Source organism: Anas platyrhynchos, chromosome 2 (genome assembly GCF_047663525.1).
Source record: "Anas platyrhynchos isolate ZD024472 breed Pekin duck chromosome 2, IASCAAS_PekinDuck_T2T, whole genome shotgun sequence".
Taxonomy (NCBI): domain Eukaryota; kingdom Metazoa; phylum Chordata; class Aves; order Anseriformes; family Anatidae; genus Anas; species Anas platyrhynchos.
In genome coordinates, this window is record NC_092588.1 from 2,011,266 (window position 1) to 2,033,446 (window position 22,181).

The window sequence follows — 22,181 nt, forward strand, 5'->3', positions numbered from 1 at the left end:
CTTGTAGTTGTTGTTACCTGTCAGTCTGATGTCCCCATCTGGCCTTCTAGGAATTTTGTAAAGCTGGTCATGAGTAGTGGTAACGCTAAATAGCTCACAGCTCTTCAGGGAAGAACAAAACCGTGCTCAAGGCCTCCTCCAGCAGAATCAGAAGCACCAGTGTTTCAAAATAGACTGAGTCTTTATAAAATAAATAGACCTAGAGCAGCTCCACGCTGCAGACATTAGTGTCCTTTCCGCAGCAAAGCTTTGTACACAAGTAAACAGTTGTGATAGACTCCACGATAGTCATCTAACAGATCAGCTGGCTCTGCAATCTTTTTTCTTTCTGCCTCCAGCATGCAAATGAGGAAAAATATTCTAGAAAGAGAATAGAGCTTAGGGATATGGTTTAGTGGGGACTATTTGTGTTAGGTTAGAGGTTGGACTTGATGATCTTGAGGTCTCTTCCAACCTAGAAATTCTGTGATTCTGTGATTCCATTCCTGCAGGCTGTTCCAAACTCTATTTGTGCAATCCCTATTCACTGTGCTGAAGGAACTGCTTCTGTAAGCACCTTCTGAAGATAAAAACACACAGACCTGCTCTGAACATACAGCCTTGGGTTTATGGAAGTCTTTTTTTTTTTTTTTTTTTTCCCTTTTCCTCTTTCTTCTTTCACCTTTTCATTTTTTTTTGTTACCTTTACTTTCTCCTTTTCTCCTTTTCTCCTTTCCCTTTCCCTTTCCCTTTTTAATTCTTTCTCTTTTCTATTTTCCTTTTCCTTTTTCTTTTTTTTTTTTTTTTCTTTTATCTTTTATTTTTTATTTTTCTCTTTTTCTCTAATTAGCAGAATGTGTTGTGGTCCATAGGGCAGAGGTGGCACTGCAGATAAGTCTAACTCTACAGAAGAGAATTAAATTAACCAGCACAACTGACATCTAAGTCTAACCTTAAACAGAGTGACAAAGAATTAGTATTTGAAGAAGAAAACAACAGGTTCTATTCAAAACAAGAAACACAGAACAAATGGTCTGTATTTGATAGTCCCTTTTATTCTGTTCCCATTCACAGTCATTTGTTGAGCTTTTCTTACTATTAATTTGTCTTTTCTCTTCATCCTCCATCACCCTTGTCATTCAGCTGCCCCATCAGTAGTTTTGCATTTATAGAGACCTAGCTCCATCTCCTCATTTTCCTTGCAATGATTTGTGAGTGACAGATCCCTTCTGTAACATGAAGGTAAATGTACTCCCCTTTCAGCCCTTCAGGAACAGAAGGTTTGTTTCCATGCTCCTCTTCCATACACCCCCCAGAGACATGCTGTTATTGAAGGCTCACACACAGAGCCTCTATATATAGAGAGGTGTCTTACAGTGAGGGCCCTGTGTTGATGCAGATGGTTGGACCATTGTTTTTGAGCCCAGCCTGTCTGCATTCTGTTCCCTGAAATGACTTCTTTGACTCACAAGCTAATGTCAACAAGATTTGTCTGGAAAGGTCTCCAGGATGATTACATTGCATCAGGTTTGGTGAATATTCATGCCAGGGCAGAGCTGAAGTAGCTCAGCTGGGAGAGCGTTAGACTGAAGATCTAAAGGTCCCTGGTTCAATCCCGGGCTTCAGCAGCCTTTTTCAGCAGTTTTGGAGGTTTTGGTTCTGGGCTGACCGGTACAAGAGAGAAATGGAGCTACTGGAGAACTTCCAGCAAAGGGGAGATGATTAAGGAACAGAAGTATCCCTCATATAAGGAGGGGCTGAGAGACTTGGGGTTGGTTGCCCAGAGGCTGTGATATCCATCCTTGGAGATCTTGAAAAGCCATCTGGAAAAGCCCTGGGCAATCAGTCCTAGGCAGCCCTTCTGTAGCAGGGTGTTTGGACCAGGAGACTTCCAGAGACCTTCCAACCTCAACTACGTTACGATTCTGTGGGTAGAGAAAGAAAGAAGTTTAGGTAAACAGCAGGGATTGTCATCTTCAAATATTGCCATTAGCAATGGCCACCTGGCCAATCGGCACAGCCATACGGGCTGACTAACCAGGCAACAACAGCTGTGATTATTATTGGGATATTAGAGAAATGGACGTAAATATAAATGAAAGCAGGTTTACACATTCCTATCCTTAAAGAAACATTTATTGGGTTCTAATTTTTTTATTTTTATTTTTTTAAATTTATTTTCGACAAGCTAATAGCTCTGTGGACAGGGAGTGTTTCAAAATTATCTCGCCACCAGCTCTGAAATCCTGGTGTCTGTCATCTGTTGCGAGAGCTGCAACGCTACGTCACGCGTAGAGCCCCCAAATAAACTTCCGTTCTCGTTTAAGACACCATCTGTGTCCCATTTCTGCAGCACTTGGCACAGCTCGCTTCCCTTCTATGGTGTGTTTGTTCCCCTCGCGGAGCTACAGCCTTTGCTGGTGGTGGGAAAGTCAGCAGAAGCGGATACCACCTCCGTGCCAACGGAGAGCACTTTGCCGCGATGTCTTTGGGTAGCGGGGTGTTCTCTGTGCTCAGCCTTGGTTGGTGGCCCTGGAGCAGGCTCAAGGGAAGCTTGTGGAAGAGGTAGAGCCTCTATTAAGTCATGTTTGGCTGCAAGGAGAAGAGACTTCATTAGGCTGTTGGCTGTTAATGAGGACACATGCAGTGAGGTGAAGAGCCAAGTGGGAGCATCATAGACAGGTGCAAACACGGTGGAACATCCAACTGCTCTCGGTTCTTTACCTGGTAACTGATGGAGTTCATAGCCTTGTCTTCTTATTGTGTAATTAAATTAAGCTTTCTTTCATAACTCTGACAGCTATAATCCACTCCAAAACAAAAACAACCTGATCTTAAGATTTCCAGCAAACTAATTGAACGATCTGTGCAAATCACATCGCCATGCCTCAGTTTCTCTCGCTGTAGCTCTGAATCCTGCCTTCCATTACCTTCCCCAGGTGTAGTGAGAGTTAACTTGCAGGTGAAAATACTTCATGTTTTCAACTTGTTTTTGTGTATTATCCCAGCACGCGTCCCCATGGATGATGTTGTATTACTCACACACCTCAAGTCCTTTTTTTTTTTTTTTTCCTCTAATTCCTTTTATTTGCAAGAGCTGTGAACAGTCATGCTATCCAGGAAAACACAGTCTTCATAATGCTGGCATCAGCGTCATTGAGCTGTGCTCAGGAGATGGTTTCTTAGGAATTCCTATGACTTTCAGGTGAATTTGCTTCAAACTTTAACAGAAACAAGGAGGAGGGATGGATAGGGAAGAAAACAAGGACAGCTCATCTCAGAACAGAGAACAAGATGAGGTAAATAAAGCGGAAACAGAGTAGGAATGAGGATCACAGAGTGGAGGTGACGTAAGGCAGTAGAGAAGCCAGGGGTCATCTTTGATAAAGACCATTTTAAATGACTGAGAAGAACTTTGGGATACATCTGGAAAAATAAGACATCATATAAATGGAGCACAGAAAAACTTGGATCATTATGAAGGCAAAGTCTAGGAGAGATTTGTTACTCTTTGTGTGTATCTGAAGGAAATAAACACCAAGGATGGAGAATATAGGGTCAGGCTAGCAGGTAGCATGAGAAGAATGGAGCTAAAGTGGTTAATGATATGGCTTGGCTGTAAAATCTGAGATTTCTGCCTTCTCAGATGTAACAAAGTAAATGAAGAAAGCATAATGAATCAACACTTTCTCTTCATCCTCCTTCTCCTGAGCAATTCTATTTTATTTTTTAACCAAAGCTGAGATATTATATAAGCTTCTCAAACCAGAGAAACATCTTGGTTTTAGCCTACTTTTGGATGTGTTTTATTTTCTTTTTGCTTTGGAAGACGTGTCCCAAAATTTTCCTTGAGCTCAATTTGCTTGCCTTCATCGCACCCAGCAGTACCAGCTTCCATACACTAATTAATGTCATGTGAAGAATGTGAGGGAGATTTTCTTGGTTAACGTGATGAGATAAGTAGTGCTAAGCCTGTTATATCACCAACCTTTCCCTCCCTGCCAGAGCTGAAGGATCTGGGGAACAACAGGAGGCACAGAGGATGTGGACCAACATGCAGTCTTATTAGCCATAATATTTGGCCTTAATTAGAAGATAACTGGTATCAGCCTGTGACCATGGCAGAGACATTGGATGGAAATGTCGGTTGCATCAAGGGATCTCCATTCCCACAGAACAGGTATAACTCTGGCTGAAACTGGATGTCAGGAGGGAGTCAGGTCTGGTGAACACATAGAATAGGGAAGAAAACATTCTGACCTTGCCCTCTTCTCCAGCTAGTTATTTCTTGGAAGGGCAAAATATGAATCAGCAATTGCTCCCACCGTGGTTGTGTCATTCACTAAGGAACAAGCTCTTTTTGCAGTTCTGTTTGCCATTCATTCCAACTCTCTTTCTGATAACAGAACATCGACAGAGGTAACTTTGACCCTGCATCATGGCTCAAGAGACAACTTCAGCTGGGTCACCAGAAGAGCAGGATGGCCGGACTGGGTAAGGCCATAGTCCATCAAACCCTGTCTTGTCATCAGAGAGTAGTTTGCAAAAATCTCTGATACAGACAGCTGTGGAGCTTCAGTTATCTGAGCTCAACAAACCAGAGGTGTTGGGACTTCTTCAGCTGCCAGTTACCTTAATATTGCCATATGTAAAAGTTCTGATAGATCTGTCAGATCTGTCCAAAGTTTTTTTGTTTGTTTGTTTTTTGTTTTGTTTTGTTTTTCTCTACAGCAATTTAAATGCTTTTTAATTTTAATTTTTATTTTTTACTATTTCCTTTTCTACCATTGGCTGATGAGATCTGTTACCATTCACGGATATCTCCACTGCCCTTGCTCACTTTGGTAGGAAAAAAGACCATCACACAATGCAGGGATAACACAGTGCCAGAGGTCCCTCCAGACCAGTCTCCAACAAGCTGAATTGATTCAAAGTCCTTTTCTGCCTCTCCTGTATTCATACAGTGACCCACATTCACCTGAGTCCCAGTTGTGTGCAGGCTCACTGGACACTTTGCAGTGCATTCATCTCATCTGCTCTCAGACCATCCTGCAGTGCGTTTCATGAAAAGCCAGCATTTTCCTGAAAAGACATGGCAGAGAAGGAGAGAGACCTTTAATCTACTTTTTTTTTTTTTTTTTTTTCAGCTTTCTTTATATACTACTTTGAACTCTCCTCCAATCTCTTCCCAACTCTTTTTCTCCTGTCCCTCACACCAATAAAACACGCTAACCCAAGGTGGCTGACATGGCAGGGGGTGAACACGGGAGGGAAATCGTGGTCCCTGGGAGGAAGAGCAGAAACCCTCCGGCAGGGAATAGGAACAACTAGTAACACATTTCCAGAGCACCGACATGCTCGCTGTCTGTGCCACCCACCTGCTCGGCTCGGCTGGCCTGCCAGCTCCAGGCTGCATACACCCACCTGCAAGAGGGAGCCAGCCCAAGGGAAAGTTCACCTGGAGGGGAAAGCAAGCAGTCCCCAGAGGAGGTGGGAAGAGGACAGGGGATCCTGCGAAATACCATGGTTGTGTTTCAAGAAGGAGGTTTTCTGAACTCAACCTGATTTGGGAGTATAAAGGAAGGGATGTGGGGATGGCAAAGAGTGTTTTAGCATCCTCATCCAGATGATGCAAATATCCATAAAGTTTACCTCTGCCATTAATTTATAGTGTATTCCTGAGGAAATTGTCCTGTCCCATTTGCAAACACTGCTTGACTTGGTTACAGTGTGTGAGACCATTTTGTAACTATTGAGACAACCACCAGCCCTGGAGTGGGATAAATCCCCCAGCACTGCTGGAGAATTAACGCTGCAGATGGCTACGGGAATACTTGCAGGTGTTGAGATATTTGTGGTGTTTTGCCTCTTTCTTTTGACAGCTTTTGTCTCACTTGTTTGCGTTGTTTATATCCAGTCTTTCCCAGTGTGTTCAACCCACCTGGGGAAGTCATGGGTGATTCCCACCCATGGGGAAAAATTCAAAGTTTACCCAGATGCACAAGCTGAGATGCAAGAGATGTCTGGCTATGAACTGCAGTCTGAGAAAAATCTAAAGCAATTTGTTCTCCTTGAGCACATGGTGGGGTTGAGGTTATGTGCAGGTAGTTACCGTTTACTTCAGAAGCACTAGGTAGCTGAGAAGTGCCAATATATTTAGTGAGGAAAGCAGATACCAAACCCTGAGCTAACAGGTGTTTCCCTGGGGAAGCACTGAACAATGGAGCTGATTTCTCTCTCCTGACTTTCCCTGAGAAGCTGGTGAAAAAAAAAAAAAAAAAGGAGCTGTTAACTTAGAAACTTCAATTAAATGTTTAAAGCTACAGGTGATGATCTGGGACCTAAATTCCTGAAAATCTTTGGGCTAAAAAAAAAAAAAAAAAAGCATCCCCAGTGGCTTTGCAAGCCTTCCAGTCCTGGAGTTATTTGCATATGTATATATATATATTTAATGCCTCTAACACTAGGGAACTTGTATGGCAAACTAACAGCCACAGTAAAGCCTGAACTCTGCTTTTGCAAGCTTTCAGGTTGTCACTGTAGCTGCAAAGCTAGCTTCCCTCGAGCAGCAGACAATCCAGTACATCTGTGGCCACCCATCAGGATCTTTAATGGGGTGGCTTCAAAATCAGCAGGCAACTGTACTGCCTCTCACTCGGTCCAAGTTAAGAAAAGCTGCCGCCGTTTTCTATGCTAATTTTATGGTTTTCAAAAGCCCATTTCATGTCTCCTCCTCCTCCATATACTTCTCTCTCTTGCTCGCTCTTGCTCCTCCTGCGGAGGTGCCGAAGCCTCCTCCGTCAATTTGTGAGAACTTCTGCTTGAAAACTAGAGCAGAGAATCACCCACGTAACCAGGCTGGCAGGAAAATATCGGAGGCAGAGACACTGACTCAAAATGACTCGAGGAGTTTCCCCGTGTCAGGGTGAAAGGAACAGGAACCTGAGCCTGACATTGACTTCACCAAAATCCCTAGGGCATAAACCTGTCCATCGTCTTCTGACCGCAGCTGGTGAATTTGCTCATTAGGGAGACATTCCTGCATTTGTTTCTACCATGTGTTCTTTTCTTATTTTATCAGTTTTCTGCTTGCCTGGAACTTGTGGTGTTCCTTTTTTATTTTTTTTTTCCCATGAGAAAACTTGGCAAGGCAAGCTTTCTTCTAGACATTTCCAATTGCTTATAATGAGGGATTATAGGACATAGCTGAGTTTCTGCAGACAGAAGCGAAAAAAGCATTTTCCAATGTTTGTGTCATAATACGTGTAGCTGAAGAAGGTGATCTAAGTGCAGTTTAAAGCCCTAAAATCTAGTAATTGAAATCATTTCTGAAATGGATTCTCTTTCTTTTTACATTAACTGCTTTAGAGCTTTGCCAAGGATGTTTTCTGTACTGCAGATGCTTGTTGGGAACCAAGCTGCAATCCACCCACCTTTCTGCATGGACTACCCAACTTTCCCCAGTCTGGCACCTTCTATGTGCTCCCAAAGGCTGGCAGAAGACCATTTGCCCTTGCCACGGCCTCTGAATCCCACCCCGGGCAGGGAAAAGAAAACCTACATATCTCAGAAGCGACAGCAGGAGCTCCACAGCCCTTTTTCTCTGGGCGTTTTTGAACACAATTTGCATATTTAAATAGCCTACTTCCACTTACAATAAGCGGTGCTTGATGTTCTTTCCTTTTCCTCCACTAGCACCCTGCAGTCACAAATAAAATTAGACTTCGCCATTCAAACTGAAAATAAAGGATAGCCCATTGCCCCAAAAGTTAACAGCCCAAACACTTAACAGACCAAATAACAATCTAAACTACAATTAATTAATCAGCCATAGACACTAAAGCTAAGACCCTTTGAAAGTTTTAACTGCCTATGTACTTTAGTACTTCTGAAGAATTGAGCTGGGTCCAAAAAGTATTCAGTTATTCTCCATTTTTAGCACTGGGTATTCAAACTGGGCCACTACTGCGTGTGAAAGAGGATTTTTTTTTTTTTACTTTTGTTTTATTTTGTTTAGTTTTACTTTTGTTTTGTTTTGTCTTAATTTTAGCTGATGCACGACTATATGACTTTTGGGGATGTTCCTTAGACAGAGAGAAACAATCGTAACCCAAAATTTTCGAGGACCCTTGCTCGATGACCTGAATGGATAAACTACCCAGATCCTCATATCTGCCACCAAAAAACAATGCTGGGTAAGTCATGCCCTATATCAAATTCAGTAGGTGAACTAGGGCCCTGTGCTTTTCAAAACCCAAGGACTTCCTGCTAAAAAAAAAAGGCAGGGCTGGATTTCAGAGGAGCTCAATATTCAGAGTTTGGAAAACTGGCTGCTCAGTTGAGCTCATAGGAGCAGCTGGACCCCTATGGACCATCCCCTACAGGTGGTGAAATGTTGGGTCCCAGGACCTGGATCACTTCCCAAGGCTCCTTGGGGCAGACTTCAGCTTTAGGCATTTAATGCAATAAAATTTTGGGTTACCTTAAGATGCCCTTTAAAGTCAATGGGGAGAGTTAGTGCTTCTCAGTCAACTTCCTGAGATGTTAGAGCCAAAATTGGTGGACTAAGATGAGCTGGGAAGGGGTAAGGCTGAGGATGCACACACTTAATTTTCCATCAGATGGTCTGGATGGCAGCTCCTGTGCACCCATTACATCTAGGGCAGCAGGAAGCATTTTTTAATGTGAACTTGGGTGGTCTTCATCATAATCCGGACTCTACAACAAGCAGAGCGTGTGATTCCTTCAGGGCCTCACAAAGCTGCCTGCTCATGGCACAGTGCTGCTACACCTCTGAGATCTCTGCACTGCAGCACAAACTGAGCCTTAACGTCTTTATGCCTGGAGTAGTAATCATAGCATTATTGCTCCCATGGCATGCAAATAATAATCCTTTCTTTTCCTCATCTTGTAGCTGCCATGTAATTTAGGAAATTAATCTTCAGGGCTGGGAATGTCTTTTATTGTCTCATGTGTTCTTTCTGCCCCTGTCTCTGTCATGGCTAACTCTCCCTGTCAGACTGAGCATTTTCCAAGCTGACTGCACAATTTTGACCCAATTTTTGATGGGTGAAACTGAGGCATCAATAAAATAATTGCCTTCTCAGGTTAGCCGTTGGCAAAGAAGGAGACAAAGCAGATGAGCAGTCCAAATATTACAGTAGGTCCTGGGAGAATGTAAGAAGGAAGCAATTGCAGAAACACTTCATGGAAATGCAAATTATCACAAAGACAGCAAAATAGGAAAAGTGATGATGGGAAGATGCATGCCACTCCACATGACCTTCTCCTCAGGCAGCTTCATTGACACTGCAGCAATGTTTCACAGAGACTGCAAAACGGAGGGCTGGGGTCTTCTGTCTGACCCCATAAAACACAACTGCAGATGTAGTAACCCCTGGGGTGATTTGCATTCAGTATTTTCAGTGGGAAATTTCCCAGACCTACTAACAGACCCAGAGCCAATCATGCTCCTATAGTGGCCTTACAGAGCTTTTCCTTTCTTTTACCTTTTTTTTTTTTTTTCCTTTTTCTTCTTCTTTTTTTTTTTTTCTCTTTCCTAGACAAAAGAGTCTTAAGCTCCTGCTGAGGATTCCTGTTGAGCTGATCTTTCACTGCAGAGCCCCAGCATCTCAGCGGCACCGAGATGTAACACCGGTGCTGTGCAGTCGGAGTGGGTGCGTGCCAATTAATCCATGCCAGCACTTGTGGCAGGAAAGATGGAGAGAGTTGTATCATGAGGACAGGGGAGATGGGCAGCAGCAGCATGTCAAGACTGAAGGAATTGAGAAAAAGACAGGGAAACAGTTAGAAAAAGCAGAAAATCAGAGCTGAAGGGAGCTGGCAGAGCTGTGAGCATTTGTGGGGAGGGAGGAGCTTGGAAAGGGAGCAGCGATGCACGGGGGCTCAGGAGGAGATGGTTTTGGGGTCCGATGAGAGCTGATGGATCAGTGTGTGTGGGCTGGGCGAAGGCGCTGGCGGGTCAGCCGCCCCCGCGCTGCCTGCCGCCCACTGCCCTTAATCATCCTGCACCTTCCCCTTATTCATCCCGCATCTCGCCTCCCAGTGAGCAAGCACCATCCAGCACGGGGCTGCTTTAACCCTTCTTTGAGCCAAAGGCAGAGAAACTCGGGAACTTTCAGCACTGAGGCTTGAGCCCAAGCTGTTTCAAGGAGGAAAGGAGATGGCATGGGAAAGGGGAAGGTGGGAGAAGCAGCAGACAGAGAAGCTGATCTGATCATTTCTGATAGCACTGCACTGTGGTCCCCAGGGATTTCTTTACGTCCTGCAGTGTGTAAGATCAAGAGCTGATAGTCAGCATTAGTGGCTGCCTTTCCTTGGCTTTCCCACAGATGTGGACGAGGATTCGAAGCAGTTTGTTTGCAGGTTCCTCCTTGCACTGCGCTGCAGCCATGTTAAGGGTGAGCAAGCCCAGCTGCCACCAGCACCTTTACAACTGCAACAGTGATGGCTTCGACTATGAATCCTCCAATTTTATATAGAAATAGATACTAAGGAGAAGTAAGAAGAGGGCAAATGCATGTGATAGCTCCCCCAGCATCTCTCCCACCTCTTGGCCATTTTCAGCTGATGGGATTTGCTTAGCTGGCTGTGGTTTATCTGCTCAGCAATCCATAATAAATCTCTATTCTGAATGTTTGTCTGCAGTGTGGCTGGCACTAGATTGCCTGATGGTGGGAAACACCAGGTCCTCTTTGGGAGGATTTATGCTAAAGCCTACAAACACAACTGGCCTCTCCAGCTCAATGGCACTAAGACCACCGGGTAGGGCACATTTCTCTGTCATATTGCTAAAACCTCTTCTCCCCACTATAAATACACTATACCCAAAATTCCTCTTGGAAATTTGTTTCCCTGCCCCATGTTCTCCCCAAACCACATCTGGTTGTTGCTTGGGAGGGCACAAGGTGGCACAGTCAAGCAGTGTGGATGTGTGCTTGAGTCCAATCACTGGCCCTATTTAGATTTTTAGCACATATTAAACCAGGAGTCTAGCACCAAGTCAAAATATTGTTTAGCCAGACTGCTTGAACACTAAGCCTGTGCCAGCTCATTGCTCTCTGACTCATGATCAGTGTGTCTGGTATCTGATTTGCTTCTGCCCTTAGGGCCCAAGGCTTCACTTCTCTAGTGCAGTAAATGAGGTCAGAGAAGTTCAGTATAGAGCCACAGTGTGCAAATTATTCTTAAACCTGAGGACAGTGGCTGAGATGTGCACACACACCTGCCTGAGTCCTGACACAGGCATAGAAAATAGAAGTAAAGGGTCAAAGGGAATGTATTTTCTACGTGCTGTATCCTTGAGCCAGAGAATCCTGCCCGAGTGAGTCAGGTCTGCAGAGGGATGTGCTGGGTGAGCAGCTGGTAGATTTGCTGAGCCACGCGGGAGGGAAATGCATGCTCTGGCCCTACCGGCTAGTGGGTGGTGGCTGTTGGCAAAGAGATTTGCCCAGAGGGCCCCATGATGTCTTTTCCAGGCTTAAGCAGGTCGTGATGTCATTCACTTATGCACAAGTCATTATTCACTATTCATTATTCAGGAGGAAGCCATCTCCTGGGAGCACTGCAGGGTCTGAAAGGGTTATGCCCACCATCAGAATGAAAGGAAGAAACAAGAGGCCTTTGCCCTATTTTGGAAGAGAGATCGGATGAATTGATCTTTGAGAATTCTGTAATCAAATGTTCATTGCTTCTCGCTTCATTTTTTTTTTCAGAGAACTTGCAATTGAGATCTTGTCTTTGCAGTTTGCCTGAAGGTCTCCACAGATCAGGAATTAGTCAGAAAGGAACGGAGAGCAAAACTGAAACGCAGTCACTTAGTTATAGAACTCTTTGAGGGTGCTTGCACGTCAATACTATCATCTCAAAGAGGCTAGTGTAGGAACAGAAGAGGTTCAGGAAAAGGTATAAAGCTTCTTCAGAGACCTGGAACTGTTTCCTTATGAGAAAATAAAAAATTAAAAAAAAAGGCATACTGGAACTTTTCCTCCTGGAAAAAGACAAATTGTGCTTCAAAGTCAGTTCTGATTCAGACTAAAGTTAACTCTTTCTGATAATATAGGTTTTTCTTTTCCATATCACATCTCCAATTTATTGAATGCCCCCATAAACCACTGGGTCAACTTTGCTATTTCTTTAGGGGGTAGTCCATGACATAGGGGAATCCAAAGAATAGGCAACCCAAAGATGAGGGAACAACAAATAAATAAATAAATAAATAAATAAATAAATAAATAAATAAATAAATAAATATTTTTTTTTCTGTTGAAGACTTTGAATTGTAAAACTCTGTTCCTGATTCACTGAATTATTTAGGTTGGAAGGGACCACTGGAGGCTATCTGGTCCAACCTTTCTGCTTAGGTAGGGCTATCTACAGCAGTTTACCCAGGACCATGTCAATACAGCTCTTGAAGATCTCCAAGGAGGAGAGTCCACAGGTATCTGCCCCCACCCCTATCTTGATACCTTTTCTCCTCCTCTCCAGGCTGAATAGTCCCAAGACTTTCAGCCTGTCCTTGCAGTAGTATTCCAGTCTCTTCTTTGTTGTCCTTCATTAGACTCTCCCCAGTACCTCCACACCATGTCCATATTGTACTGGTGAGCCCAGAACCCCAAAACTGTTGGAAAAAGGCTGCTGAAGCCCGGGATTGAACCAGGGACCTTTAGATCTTCAGTCTAACGCTCTCCCAGCTGAGCTACTTCAGCTCTGCCCTGGCTTGAATATTCGCCAAACCTGATGTAATGTAATTATCTTGCAGATTTATACCATTAAGACTGCCTTTGTGGACATTTGAGCCTTGCCCTGTTACTAGAAATGTCTGAGAAGAACATAACTCCATCTTCTTTGCACCCTCTCTTCAGACATTTATATACATTGATGAGGTGCCCCCAAGCAATATCTTCCAGGCCAACTTCTCCAGGCATTTCATGGGATGTTGTGCATGGATAAAAGGGCTTCAGAGGCAATTAGAGAACAGTGGAAACTTAGTTCCACCAGAAAATGTTATACATAAGCTGCCTCAATACCACCCTTCTTTCTTCCCCAGTCTGAGAAGCTATTAACTACAAATTACTAGGATCTGAGAGAATGCTGCACAGAAACTAGTCAGCAACTTTCTTCTTGTCATTGAAGTTGTTTCACCTGGTTTGCTACTTTCCCAACCTCCTTTTTCCATATGCTACTTATAATCCATGCCACCACAAATTAAGCAAGCAGGGTCGTTGTGACCACCAGAGTAGGAAACCCCCTAAAGCCTTTGGGACTTGGGTGGGGTTTTAACTACCTATTGACCTTCAGGCAATGGAAAATTGCCCTTCATCTCAAATACAATCAAATACACAGTGACTACATTCAGGTTGCCTGAATATAGACATTCAATGTTATTTGTAATACCTTACAAATAACACTGCAGTTGTATGACAGTTGCATCCCAGTTGTATGACAGTTCCTACTCCAGAGGACTGTAGACTTTCTTCATACACCATGAAAGAGATGAATCTTTCAACCTTCTATCATATTATTCAACCCTGGCTTGAAAGCTCTTGGGACTCTTATAAAGTACCAGGTACCTAGGACCATAAAATATGTCCTTCCTTGTCAGATGTAATTCATTTCTCTGAAAGAGGCACGGAAATAAGCTCCATTAGAATGAGCACACCAGGATGGCCACTAGCTGCAGTCCATTCCCTTTGAGCCATATTTAAGAAGTTTGAAGGAACACCTCTACCTGGTCTTACAGCATCTGTTTAGGGATCTATTACCAATGCTTAAACCTGTGTTGAAACACAGTTTTGGCCCAAACTCAAAAATGATCAGAGATCTTTGAATGAGAATGGCTTTGGTGGATAAAGGCACAAAACAAGAATAGTTCTTACTGCCACATTTCTACTGTTAACATTCCTCCAAGCAGGTTTTCTCAGAGGCTGGACTCAGATGTCGTTCCCTGGAGGAGCCTGAATCATCCACACCCTGTTGGCTGTGGGTGAATGGCTGGCAAGGAGCCACCTTCGGGTTTCTCTCTAAGAAAGGGAGACCTGCCAGGTCAGCATCTGTGGAAGCCTGGCTCACCTGCGGCTTAGCTCTGCCCTTTCAGCTGTCTCATTTATACTTCACCAGCTTTCTCCTTGCAAAGGCAAATGACTGCAGAAGCCAAAACAGTTCTGTTTCTCACCAGCTTTCCTCAGACAGGAAGAAATGATCCCAACATGGGAACTGTGGGATTTGACAACCCACTCTGCCTTACTGGAAATAATCAGGCATCAGCTGGGTACAAAATTCCTACAAAAAGATAAGCTGTTCTACCACTTTGCAAATGCTAGCAGTGCTGGGAGAAATGAGGAAGTGAAGGACCTGATAAAGAACAAGCCCTGAAGGAAGTGCTACATTGCAGTTAAATTAGAAATTTTAGAAGCTGACTTGCTGGGAAGTTGGCTCATACAGATGGTGAAACATCACAACTGAAAGTCTAGGAGCAAAGTTATCAGAAAATAGAGCGGAACTGCAAGTTTAACACGTCTGACTGGGAGGACTTGGAAGCTCAGATTTTCTCTCATTGAGGAGAAAGAAATTCAGCCTGACCCTCTGACTTGTTTCAGAACTAAGGTCTGGAGCTCTGTAGGAAGTCCTGCAAGGGAAATGAATGAAGTGGAAGGAAGAGTGCAATTGGCCTCACTGCTTTGTGGGCAGGTCAAAATCTCTGCTTTTAGCTGACACTGATTTTTTGAGCCAGGACTGTGGACACCTCCCTCTACCACAAACAAGTCTAGCTCACTGCCACAGTGTACAAATGCAGAGATTTGGGAAAACTGCTTTGACATCCTATCCACTGTCATGAAAGAGAGACAGACAGACACTGGGGACTCCTGATTGAAAAATAACCTGTCCCTTTTTCTATCCATGTCTCCAGCCTGTCTGCCTACACGAGAAAGTTCCTGATAGGTAGCCTCATACTTCTCCTTTGGTTTCCTCTGATGTTCTCAGTTCAGTTGAGTCTCACTTGCACTGGGTCTGTAGAGTGTGAGCTCCCCTGGGCTTTAGACAGAGGTTCCCTCTGTGTTCTCTTACCTGTTCTCGTTTCCACTGCAAAAATTCCTGTTTCATTCACATCTTACTGTCTGCTGTTTTGGTGTTCCCATATAACAAAGGATGTAAAAAAGACTAGCAATATGAAAGGGGCAATAAAGTCACTTCTATAATGTGAATGGCTTTATAAGCTGTGATAATTCAGTCTGGGAAAAAAAAAAAAAAAAAAAGAAAGAAAAAAAAAAAGAAAAAGAAATGGAAAAAGAAATGGAAAAAGGAAGGATCTTGCAGGATTTAGAAATAAGTCAGAAGGGGTTGACTGCTTCTTGTCTCTCCTGATACAGGAACTAAGGTTTATCAGTTCAAATGATCAAATGACAAACTAAGAACAAAGGAAAAGGAAGAATTTCTTCACACAATATCTGGATATCTATGCAACTCTTTGCTGCAGGACCTTGTAGACCACCAAAGCATATGGTCATTCAAAGAGTGACTGGGTAAGTAAGTTTATTGAGGGAAAAATGTCCACGTGAATTTGAAACTACCCGTTTTAGTTTACATGGTTCCTGAACCACAAATCTCTGGAGACTGGGAGAGTATCTGGTGGTATAACACTATGTGCTTTTTCTATTATTATACTCCACTGTAGGCATTAACTCATGGAAAATGTCAGAAACTGGGTTTTGAGCTAGCTGTTCTTCTGTACATCTTCTCTGGCACCTCCCTGTCTTCATGCCTGGGCTCCCTAAGACATCAAGACAGCATCAACCTGTTAAACCCTGTTGGCATGATGGGCAAAGATATGCTGGAGGTGTCAATTTTAGCTATCAGCCAACTGTGTGATCTACCACTCCCACACAGGTATTTGACACTTCTGCTAGGTCAAACAGATGTCAGGATATCCCTCTCTTTCCACTTTCCTTCCTTCTATTCTTCCAGTCTTTCTATCACTCAAGGCTGATCTGCCTGCGCTTTTTAAAACATCCATCTGGCATCCACCAGATGCAGCTTTCAAAAGTTATCACATTACACCCAGGCAGAAAGATGTCATTGAATGCTTATCCCTTGATCTGCTGAGCCTGACCATGATGGGAGGTTGGAAGCTGGCCTTTGTGGGTCAGCATGGATTCATCGCTCCTTGCTGAGTGCACTCTTTTTTAATGGGGGTCAATGCATCAAGCAGATGGAGGTATAGAGAGCTGACCTTTCCTACCCAGCTCCACACGTCAGATTTGCCATAAATCTTAGTTTTCACTGCAGATTTCCTGGCACCAAACTATGCCACTGATCAGATTTTGCCCTATTTCTCCATCCTTAACCCATCTATTTGCACCAGGGGAGCAACAGACAACGGCAGGGTTGAGATGCTATTGCTTTTCACGTATTGACTTGGCTCTGATGTGTCAAATAAAGCACATGTTCCTCCTTTAGGTTTCTTGGATTTTTTTCTGTCTCATTACACCGAGTAGGTTTCTGGTTTACTTGAAAAGAATTTTCAGTGATTATCTCTATTTTGCTGTCGCTTTTTTCTCTCCTTTTTATTTTTCCAGACTTTTCTGAAAATGGTCTCATTAAGAACATGGAACTCCTGTTTCTGAAAAAGGCTCCTTGAGGTTTGCAAAGGTCTCCCAGCAGGAAGGTTGCTTGTCTCCATTTTTCCCTGCAGTTCAACAGACCCCCAAGTGAGCCCATTAACAAAAATGGACTGCTCAAAAAAATTCTACAAAATATGCAACGGCAGCAGCTCCAGAATGTAAGGCTCCAGTAGGCAACAAACTAGGTTTGCAAACCTCTTTTCTTATGGCAGTTTAACATGTTATGGAAAGGATGTGCTAATGACACAAGGGCGACTGTGGGTGACAGCTACCTACTGCAATAGCTGTGAGGAGACATACTAAAGGGGTTAAAATATGGTGCCTGAGATAAGTCAGTTGTTATTCTGGAGAGATAAATACATCTTTGAAAAACAGAATTAATGAAGCCTGGCTGCAAAAGTATGCCTGTCACATAGCCTTTTTCTTCTCCCCTCCTCAGTCTGATATCTAAAAAATGCTGAGATCATTAACCTACCCTTTGGGGGGAGGACAACACTAGGCCTTCTTTAAAATTTTCATTTAAGTGTTATCTCTTAAGAATCCAGGCTATGAATAATGGCACTGATGTCATTATGTGCAATATCTCCAAACTTGAAACATGAGTTTTGGGTGGAAGGATGCAGGCTGTGGTCCTGTTGCTGCCTAAGAGAAATGAACAGGCTGTGGGAGAAAATTTTCAATCTGCCCTGTTGTGAAGTACCCACCTATCCAGTGGTAGGAAAACACTGTGAGAAGGATCTCCAGACCTGGCATTTAAGTTCTTCCTGATTTGGGATTTCTCTTTGCTGAGAAAATTGAGTTTTAATGTTGGCCCTAGTGACCCTGTTACAGAAAAAGACTTAAGAGTTCTTGGATGCGTTTCACTCAGACTGGTGGGGCAATTTTGGAAATACCGAAGTCTGTGTTCACCTGTGTTCAATTCTTGTTTCTGATCAGGGAGAAGAAGGTATTTGGGGCAGAAGTTTCTGAGCTTTATTGGAATACTCCAGGTACTGTGCAGAAAAGAAAGCAATAACCATCTGTGGTGGTTTTACCGTACTGGGCAGCTAAACCCCACAACCGCTCTCTCACTCCCCCTCCTTTAGATGAGGAGGGGGAGAAGTAAAGCAAAGAACAACTCACGGGTTGAGATAAGGATAGTTTAATTAAAGGGAAATAATTATAATAATTAAATAAAGACTACCATGAACTAACAATTTAACTAAGGGGAAATAAAAAGGGAAAGGGGAAAGGGAGGGGAAAAAAGGAAAATAAAAAGAAGGGAGGAAAACAAACAAACAAAATAAATGAAGGCTATATGGAAGTGCAGAGGAAAGAAATTACTCTCTACTTCCCACAAATGAGCGATGATTGACCACGTCCTTGAAGCAAGGCCTCAACGCACGCAGCCGGTGTTCGAGAGGAGGACCGACGTCTTCCAAACGAGAGCCCACCCTAGGTCTATGCAGGACATATCCCCTGGTTATGTCCTGCATAGACCTAGGCTGATGAGACAGGGGAACACCTGGTCTGAGAGTATTTTCTTGGAGCTGAGTACTGAGGCACACAAGCCTCAGTGAGTTCAGTCTAAATGTGCTTTGTGTCAATTACTGGATATTGCAATCCTGCAGTTGTGCTCAGTGTATGAGTCCTGTTGCTTTTTGCAGGCTTAATAACATTTGCAGATCCCTCTCTGCCTCCACAAACTCACAGCACTCTGTGCTTTCCCCAGATCTTTCTTTCAAGATGGATCGCCCACTGCCATTTCAACCCATCAAAACTTCATTTTCAGAAGGATAAACCTGATGCATTTGGGAATCACTTTTTTAATAAACATCAGTAGACCAGAGGAATAAAATGGATGCTAAGAAAGCAGAAAAACAACAGCAAGAAATCCCTTGCAAAAATAACAGGTGCATTAAATTGTGTGGGGGTATGTAGGTATATATGTAAGACAATAATACATGAACCAGGTGGCACTCTACCTCATTAGCAATCCACTTTTTCTTGCCAAACAGACTTTGGTGAAATTCCCTGAGAGGTTTCCCAGAAACTCATAAAATTAGTAGTAAACAACACTTCTTGGGGGTTGGGAAATATTCTCTGAGTCTGCCTAGCATCCCAACCCCCTTCTGAAGTTTCCTCTGTTTTGCAAAGCATCCAGAAGACATTAGAAAGAAATTAAGGAACAAAGGAGGGGGAATAAGAAAGGTACATTCAGAATCCACAGTAATCCACTTCACATTGAAAGTATAAGAATGATTGCTTGGACAGTGATAGTATCTTGATGTATAAAATGGGTTTGTTACTTAACTCTGGTGATTCACGCTGTCAGGCACAGGGATGAGGCAGCTGCCAAATTTGATGCCAGGAAGGAATTTTCTCTCCCAGAACAGATTGGCAGGGAATTTACAAAGCTGATGGGTCAATAACAAGGGTCAAATATGGTTATGATGATTATGTGGACAGGCTGGGGTGACATCCCGGAGCATAGCAGCACTATCATGACTCAATGGTACCAGGCATGCCCCAAAAATCAGTGCACAAACCTTTAGTCTTTTCTCCCTCAGCTTCATTAAACCTGTCCACAAAGGGATGACTTTGGTGGACCAGGTGATTAGATGAAGAGCAGGGTAGTGACTCTATTCATATTTTTCACATCATCCGTTTCATCTATGTTCCTAAAAAGGGCTTAATTGAAGCTCTGTGAGGCTTAGCTGTTGGCTGTTTGGTTTTGTTGTGTTATTTTTCCTGTTTTTAAAGAGTGTTTAAAGAACATGTTCCAGCTGCCTGGAAGGAAAAAGCCAGAAAGAAAAAGAGAACAAAGGAAAGCAGTGGAGATATTTAATTGAGATAATTTTAGCTGTTCTAAATGGCACAGGCCGTGTGCACAAACATTTGCAGAGAGAAGGAGATGAGGAAGGAAGAGGGAAGAAGTTTTGTGCTGCACAATAAGTCCCCAAATTAAGGGGAGGAATGTGCCCTGTCAGATATTGACAGGATCCTACCTAGTAGTTCTTGGGTAACTGATTTCAGAGCCTCATCCAGGCCTGGCAGGATAAGACAGGGAAACCATTTCTTTATGGGTCTGAGTCCCACAGACAGGCACTGTCAAGATTTCAGAAAGGGGATTGCCATCCTGGATGATATGAATTTAGATCCTTCCTTGGTCTCAGCTCTTGTGTGCTAGGTGAACACCTGAGGAGGTCCTTCCTGGTGGGGAGAAGGCTTGGTTGCTCCTTGTGGGATCCTTATGTTTTGTGTGTGATTAAACAGAAACAAGCAGAGAGATAGCGTTAACTTTCCTGTGCGATATGGGAAATATAGCCTGAGGTTTATATACTGAAATCTGAGACTGCCAAGCCTGTAACTCAGTCTGGTCCAATGGATATTTGGTGAGTTGTCTGAAGCAGAAAACCTCTTGCAACAGATACAAGTTAGAGCATAGCTTGCTATGTGGAGGTCAGAGCTCCACAGATATGAAGAAGTCACAGTTCATATCCTAGTCAAAAGAGATATTTTGGACCTGGTTTTCCACAGGTCCTCAGAAGGCTGCCTTACCCGTAGACAATGTTGCACTTGTTGTTGATAAAGTGAGTGATAAACATGCCCTCTATGTCTAGACTAAGACTATGGGTGGGGGTTGGTGCTTCCTGAACTGCTGGCAGAAACACAGAGATACATCAGTTTAACAACTGTTAAATATCTATTTAAAATCTGCTTCTATTTAACATCTTTGTCAGTGACATGGACAAAGATCGAGTGCACCCTCAGCAAGTTTGCTGATGACACCAAGCTGTGTGTTATGGTCAACACATAGGAGGGAAGGGCATCCACAGGGGCTTGGGCAGGTCTGAGAGGTGGGCTTCTGTGAACCTCATGGGGTTCAACAAGGCCAAGTGCAAGGCCCTGCAGCTGGGCTGGGGAATCCCAAGCTCACATACAGGCTGGGCAGAGAGTGGATTGAGAGTAGCCCTAAGGAGAAGGACCTGGGATGTTGGTTGATGAGAAGCTGGGCGTGAGTCAGCAATGTACGCCTGAAGGCCATAAAGACAGCCATATCCTGGGCTGCATCAAAAACACATGGCCAGCAGGTTGAAGGAGGTGATTGTCCCTTCTGCTCTGCTCTTGTGAGACCTCACATGAATCCCTCAGCAAAAGAAGGGCATGGACCTGTAAGAGTGGGCCCAGGGGAGGCCACAAGGATGATCAGAGGGCTGGAGCACCTCTCCTGTGAAGACAGGCTGGAGAAGAGAAGGCTCCAGGGAGGCCTTCCAGTGGCCTTCCAGTACCTAAATGGGGCCTACAGGAAATCTGGGGAGGGACTCCCTTTATAAAAGAGTGTGGTGATAGGAGAAGGAGCAAAGGCTTTATACTTAAAGAGGGTGAAGCACTGCCACAGGCTGCCCAGAGGAGCTGTGGATGCCCCATCCCTGGAAGTGTTTAAGGCCAGGCTGGATGGGGCTTTGGGCAACCTGATTTATTGGGAAGTGTCCCTGTCCATGGCAGAGAGGTTGGAATTAGATGATCTTGAAGGTCCCTTCCAAGACAAACAATTCTGTGATTCTTTACCCTGATCTGATTCCTTCGCCCTCACATGGTTTAATGTAGCAGACAAGCAGTGCCTTTCACATCCATCACATACAAACATGGAGGGGGCTGGAGAAGGATTTTGGAGAGCAAGCAGTGGATGGAGAGGAAAGGGCCACATCTCTTCATTATGGGGGACAAAACACTCCAAATCTTGAGATTTTCCCCTCTGTCACAAGCTCCCTAACCACTAGCATCCCTCCAGAAAGCCTTGCTGTCTCTGGGCAAAGCAGTGCTACAGGGACCCTCTCTCCCTCCCTGATGTACAGCTTGGGGAGAAGAAAAGAAAGCTGTAACCCACACCGTGACAGGCACCACGCCTGGGGAGCCATGCCCACACCATCCTTATTTCAGCATTGTCACCCTGTCCCACTTTCTCCCCCTGAAAGCTCACCTAGCAAGCTGTCTCCCTTCCCCACTTGCAGGAAGGTGGAGGGGGAAAGGCAGGAGCGTGCAGCAGTTCCCGTCTCCTTCTCATGCAGCACTGCTCATCCCTTCTGCCTGCTCCCACTCGCCCCTTCTCCCCCACACACCCACCCACCTCCATGTCTCATCCAGGGGCGGCTCGGGGTCCCTCGGGCAGCCGCGGGGATGAATACTAACCTCTGCCAGGCTGCTCTTTAAGGAACCTTGTAACATGGAGCTGTTGCATTTCCCTCCCCTTCCTCCCCGCAGCCAGCCTCGCCTGCTGAATAACCTGACAGAAAAAAAAAAAAAAAAAAGGGGGTGCGAGGTGGGGAATCCAGGCCACCGCGTCCACCCCCGCAGCGTGGGCTGATTTTGTGTGGAAAAGGGCAGCGCTGAGGCTGCTGGCGGTGTCAAGCGGGGAGAAACGGTGGCAATCAGCAGAGGAGCAGCGGCTCGGTCAGCCAGCCGCCCCTGCATCTCCCCCCAGATTCTTTTCTCTCTCTGTTGCAATGTTCCTATGAGGCCCCGTGGAGGGCTAAATCCTATTGTGCTGGGAGGGAGCTGCCACCGCCTCCCCAGCATCTG

The 22,181-nt window shown here is 44.3% G+C and overlaps 1 long non-coding RNA gene and 2 other non-coding genes across 3 annotated transcripts; 1 reads left to right on the forward strand and 2 right to left on the reverse strand.

Annotated features, from left to right (window-relative positions):
- Positions 1–1,036: 1,036 nt before the first annotated feature.
- LOC110352061 (uncharacterized) lies at positions 1,037–21,879 on the reverse strand. The gene is made up of 3 exons (XR_002400414.4): positions 21,792–21,879; positions 4,958–5,061; positions 1,037–1,904 (listed from the first exon to the last, which is right to left on the reverse strand). It is a non-coding gene; the product is annotated as an uncharacterized lncRNA (long non-coding RNA).
- Positions 1,535–1,607, forward strand: TRNAF-GAA (transfer RNA phenylalanine (anticodon GAA)). The gene has a single exon. It is a non-coding gene; the product is annotated as a tRNA-Phe (tRNA).
- Positions 12,635–12,707, reverse strand: TRNAF-GAA (transfer RNA phenylalanine (anticodon GAA)). The gene has a single exon. It is a non-coding gene; the product is annotated as a tRNA-Phe (tRNA).
- Positions 21,880–22,181: the final 302 nt, after the last annotated feature.